The sequence below is a fragment of the Felis catus genome, chromosome E3 (assembly GCF_018350175.1).
Source record: "Felis catus isolate Fca126 chromosome E3, F.catus_Fca126_mat1.0, whole genome shotgun sequence".
Lineage (NCBI taxonomy): Eukaryota > Metazoa > Chordata > Mammalia > Carnivora > Felidae > Felis > Felis catus.
Window position 1 is genome coordinate 15623609 of NC_058383.1, and position 6000 is coordinate 15629608.

General features: G+C 44.4%; 1 protein-coding gene across 3 annotated transcripts in view; it reads right to left on the minus strand.

Annotated features, from left to right (window-relative positions):
* Nucleotides 1–4871, minus strand: part of RABGEF1 (RAB guanine nucleotide exchange factor 1) — a 63162-nt gene extending 58291 nt beyond the window's left edge. For 2 of the 3 annotated variants that reach the window (XM_011290333.3, XM_011290331.3), the window contains exon 1: nucleotides 4744–4871. The gene's annotated coding sequence lies outside the window, so the exon portion shown is untranslated. The remainder of the gene's footprint in view (nucleotides 1–4743) is intronic. The other variant, XM_011290332.3, reaches the window with a different exon arrangement.
* Nucleotides 4872–6000: the final 1129 nt, after the last annotated feature.

The window sequence follows — 6000 nt, forward strand, 5'->3', positions numbered from 1 at the left end:
TGGTTGGACTACCTGAGTTCAAATCTCCATCACCTCTTGTATGACCTGAAACAAGTTACTACTCTGAACCACATTTCTTTATATTTTTAAGAAGGAGGGTGAAGGGAAAGGACAACATTGAGATAATGCATGTCAAGGGCTTATTACTTGCACAGTGCCTGGCCCACGCTAGCACTTGATAAATTTGAACTATAGCCAATGTTCTCTATGCTGGAGCTAACACCCCCAACCTACTTCCAGAAATGAATCTTAGGTCTCTGTCTGGTATTCCCTAAGTCCATCTGTATGTGGAGGTGAGGTGACTTTCATTTAAGTATTCGTCCTTGTCAGACTCCTCCATTTTCACACTCCCCATGAAAAATATGGCTCTGTGATTAGACAACATAAAACGACAACATAAAAAATAAATGTACTTGAGGGACTTGTCAGGAAGCACAAACTCAAATCCCTGATTTGCTGATAACTTTATAACAAAAAGCTCCATTGAGAAACAAAATATTTATGGAAGAGAACCTAAAGAATGTACAGTCCCCATCTACTTATCTAGAGCATCTAAAACAGATCCTTAAATTAAATCACTGTAGAAATCTACATACTTAGATCACATTATTTTGCCAGCACCAGAACTGCTTTTACTGAATTATGTTTTGTCATCAACCTACACAATGAGGCAACAAAGAATTTTAATTAAAAAACAAAGTAAAACGAGGGCGCCTGGGTGGCTCAGTCAGTTAAGCATCTGACTTCGGCTCAGGTCATGATCTTGTGGTTCCTGAGTTCAAACCCCATATCGGGCTCTGTGCTGATGGTTCAGAGCCTGGAGCCTGCTTTGGATCCTGTGTCTCCCTCTCTGCCTCGCTCCCACTCGCGCTCTGTGTCTGTCTGTCTGTCTCTGTCTCTCAAAAATAAGACATTAAACAAAATTAAAAAAAAAAACAAAAAACAAAGTAAAACACAATACAGCCTTTTGAAATGCATGCTGTTATTTGCTTAAGGATGTAGCTAAGAAATCTGTCAATACAAGGAGTCTGGGAATCCAAAGAGAAACTGGTCTTTTATCTTATGATCATTGAATTATACAACTGATTATATCGCTTTCTGAATAGGCTACTAAAAGGCAGAGTCAAATTTGTAGCCCTCTAACAAATACTTAAGATTTCAGTCCAAGGACCTTGTGCACATATCTCATTCCATCTCAATGAAGATCTTACAGACCTCAGTTTTCATCTTAATTTTTCTCCCTCCGTGCTAAATTCATCACCTCCTTATTTCTGTATGTTCTCAATAACATGTTGTATCTTTGTAAGTAATTATGAATCCTTTCTGGAACACGATGTGATATAAGTAAATGACATGCTCCATTTAAAAAACATTACAGCACAATAAGATACTTTCTTCCAGTAATAAGCATTTTATGAGTTCAATTTCTAAAGGCATTACCTTTTTTTTTGTGCTCCAAAAAAAAAAAAAGAAAGAAAGAAAGAAAGAAATATTGCAAATACTGTGTCTAAAATTAGGAAATTCTAACAACAGGAACTACAAAAATAAAACTTTCATTATGTATTTTTAACTTTGAAGCACACAGAAAATTACAAATATATCTCATGTAAAAATCCCCCCAAAGTCATGTTTAATTTTAAAACACAGACCAAATCACCATAAATGCAATTTCAATGATTTATTCTGAATGAAGGGAACTAGAGAGATTAGCTTCAAAGATGATTCAAAAGGAGGAGCTTCAATTCCTTCTGTGCTGCCCTGTGCCTGGCACAGAGGATGCTGCCAACCATACCTTAAGGTGAGACCACACAGAATTCAGGGCCCCAAAGACTCCTGCTACACTCCTGCTTTAGGCATTGTGCTACGGCCCTCTTTCAGGGATTTTAGCAATCTCCTTGATGTCATTTGAGGAAAATAAAAAGCTTAAGACTCTTAGTGTGTGCAATTTAACCCATTCATGAACTCATACTCTGATCATAACTTCTGACTTCTAACCACATACTTATCTAACTGATGATAATTACAGTTCTTTGCCCTCCTAGTGACCATAAACAAGGAAGCTATGCTACCAGAAACATGAAAAAAGGTGCTACTGTACAATAAAAATTATACTTTCTACCCCACCAATAGGAACTTCATCAAACACAGGAATCTCACAGGGTAACTTGGAAGCCGCATCATAAGAGTACAGCTTTTTCTTAAAGCATTTTAGGAGCTTTATTCAAATATCAAGCAAATAAAATATAAGTTACATAATATCAAGTGGGATGAAGGTAAGTCCACTGTTGTTTCTCCTAAGTGTTTATCCGATGATACTCTAAATTATTTCCAATCATAACAGTCATATGAAATATACATAATGTTTCAACGACGCTTTATGACAAAAATAAGCATTTCAACGTTAATTTATTTTTGGGACAGAGAGAGACAGAGCATGAACGGGGGAGGGGCAGAGAGAGAGGGAGACACAGAATCGGAAACAGGCTCCAGGCTCTGAGCCATCAGCCCAGAGCCTGATGCGGGGCTCGAACTCACGGACTGCGAGATCGTGACCTGGCTGAAGTCGGACGCTTAACCGACTGCGCCACCCAGGCGCCCCCAAAAATAAGCATTTCATAAGACTTTCAAAATGTTTGACTTCTACTGTGAAACTCTTGCTTTTAGTGTGATAACTTTATTTATGGGTTAAGAAAGCCACTTAACAACATTTGTATTCTGAATCACAGAATAGACAGGTGTGTCACATAGCTTTCTTCTCCATTTTAGGGATAGGTCATCTCTGCTACAGATGTATACTTTGCAAACAATAAAAACACATGTGCCAAAAATTAAATTCATAGTCAAGATGAAATTCTGTCTCCAAAGATTGACACAAGTAAATGAAACAAGATCTTAGTTCTTCTCTATGTGGATATTAAAATAAGTACTGATCATTTTTTTTCCCACTGGAAACCAACATCAGAAAACAATGAATTCTCATCAAGTTAACAAGTACTCATAGAACACTTGTGAATGCCCAGCTCGGACTGAGAATGCAAACAAATAGAAGGAGAATTCCTGTTTATAGAAGCTTACAAATTAGCAGGGTCGGACACTTTTTACACAATGAAACAACTAGCAAATGAGCATACAACTCAGTTCAAACATTTAATGAGCACATAATCAAGCACCACATTGGGCCCACACAGTCTTCATCAGCCAAATAGCAGCAGTCTGTGTGTGTGTGTAAGATCTACCTAAAATTCCATTTTAATCATGAAAAGACCCTCCTTAAAACCCTTCCTCGGTTTTGTCGTCATCAGCTCCTGAATCTCTGCCCTGCACTTTTTTACTTTTCAAAAACCGTCTCCTAGTAGTTAGTTATTGGCCTATTCTCCTGTTACTTGTCCCACCCCCATATTCCAACCAATCCCTAAAATTCCCACCCAACCTTGTTAGTTTCAAAGTTATCGTGCTTCAAGATACTTCCATAAAGTATTCCCTGATTATCTTTCTTCACCCTCCATACCCTGCAGTGTCCCTCCTCACGCTCTATCTTGGCTCTATTTACCACACCGTATTGAAAGTATCTTTATTGTCCCTCTCTAACTTCTAGAGAGAAGAAACATGATTGCTTGGAAGATCGGTGAAATTTCAAATCCTGAACTCGGTTTAATCTTCCGCACAGCCAGTAACTCTTACAAAGTAACATTATTTGTCATTAAATGGATTAACAATACAATCAAATCTTACCCGTCCGGCAAACTTTCTTGTTTTAACCATTTTACATTAACAGGCTTTTTAAAAAGCAGTTTCAAGTTTACAGGAAAAAAAAGTACAACTATTTTTAAATCTCACAAACAAAAGTAAAAACTCTTCATATTCAAAAAACGACTCCCCTGGTGATGCTGTCAACTCGTCTTGGCAATTTTCACATCTAATCTAAAGGGTAAAAGGAGCCCATCAGAGCCCACTGACACACTTCCCAACGACAGGACTTGGTCACCAGCGCTGAGGCACCACCAGATGTCTATGACCTACTCTCTAAAGCAGCTGAGTCCCTCCCTCCCTGTGACTAAACTTCCGTGATGGGCATCACCTCTGCTCTCCTCTAAACCAGTTCTGCTCCTAACTCCAGGCCCACAACTTCCCCCTCAACGACGGCGCGAGAGTTAGGACCGGTGTTCAAGTCCCCACATCACCAAAGACTGCACCCTCCCGGCTCCGGGACCTTTCCTCCCCAAGAACGACGTGGGTTCTTGAAGCCCCGGAGCCCCTGCCAAGGCCGGGCTGCTCTCCGGGTCTGAGCCGCCAACCCGGACGGACCCCCGAGGGACCCAGGGCACGAGCCGACGGGCCGCCACCACAGGTGTCCCCTCCAACTGCACGGGCTGGACAGTGAAGAGGAAGCCGGCCAAAAGGAAGCCATCCCGCGAGGGGTGGACGGGTGGCAGGAGGCGGCCAGGAAATGACAAGCGTCTGTCCGTCGGAGTTGGGCCGGGCCATACAGAACTTGGCGACGAACGCTTGAAAGGGGGAGGCTCAGCACCACGAGGACTAAGGCGGCCGGCGACCGCCTGGGGCCGGTCAGGGCCGCGCCGCGGGGCCCCGGGTTGGGACCGACGGCGGCTGGAAGCACCGAAGCGAAACGGCCCCGGCCGGGTAGACGGCACGGGCGAATGACCCAGCAGCCTCCGCCCGGACGGCGCCGCCGCCCCGCCGCCCAGAGCCGAGATCCTGGGCCCCCGTCCTTCTGCTCCGTACCTGGCCTGCGGCTCCACTGGCGTCGGGCCGCCGCTCTCCGCGGGTAGCTCGAGTGGGTCCCGGCTCCGCCAGTCCACAACCCGCCCTCTCGCCGGCCCTCCCTCCCTCACGCCCCGCCCCCGGCGCCGCGAGCGCTCGTCACGCACGCACAGACGTCATTTCCGGGTCCTGGGGCGCGGAGTGGGAGGGTGTTGTTGCGGGTCCTCTCGGAATCCGCGCTGGGTGGCGCGAGCCGGAGGCGGGGGTGACTGACAGCACCCGCAGTGTCGGAGGTCTAGGAGAAGAGGGCGGCCTCCAGGCTAGCCCTGCAGTGCCGACCTGCAGCGTTCAGGAGCCGACGGAGCAGCCGGTGTGCCCTGTCTTCTTCAGAGCCTGCTTCCTGCGGGGCTGTCGGGTCCTGGGCCACCGTAGCAGCACGGAATGGGAGACGGAGGCCGCTTGAAAAGCCAATGAATCCTATCACATTACGGATGTCAGGAATTTTAGTGTTCTAATTAAAGGACCTTAAAGAGATTGGTTGACCTAAAAGCCGTTTTTACAGCTAAACATAACTGAGACCCACGAGGTTAAATAATCGTTAGCTAGTATTAGTGGTCGAGTCTTAAACGGAATCCAGTTCCCGTGATTACCATTTCAGGAATGTTGGAAACAGCAGCTGCCTCTGTATCCTGGGTGCCATCTACGGCATAAAGTGCCGCCACAACAGAGAAAAAACAAAACTATACTGGATCTGGAAGGTAGACCTGGGTTGAAATCCCAGCTTTGCTAACAGCTGCCGCTGTGATCTTGGACAGGTTGCCTAACTTCTCTTTTCATCATTTGCAAAATGGAAATTGATTCATTCCTCAAATTCTTCTAAATGCTTAGAGATAGCAGAACATGCCATCCAAAAACGTACCTCTTTGGTGTAAGGATTATTTTGAGAAAGTGGATGCCAGAGAAGCTCTGAAAATGAATACCCTTTTGTAAGGGAAATGTACATTTAAAAGGAAATCTCCATTTGTAAAGATGTCTCCTTCCCCGTACCTAGAAGAGGATGCCTAAATCACAAGAAACTCAGCAATGGAGAAGACACTAACTTAAATCTGCGTAGCAAACCTTAAGCTTGTTTGCATTTCTTTCCCAGATCACTTCCCATAACTGATCCTCCAGCTACCCACCTTACGCCAACACACACCTTTCTTTTGTCTAAGTGATAATGTATTTAAGGCTGGCATTCTAAATCTTGTCCCGTTATCTCTCATGTATATATGAGGT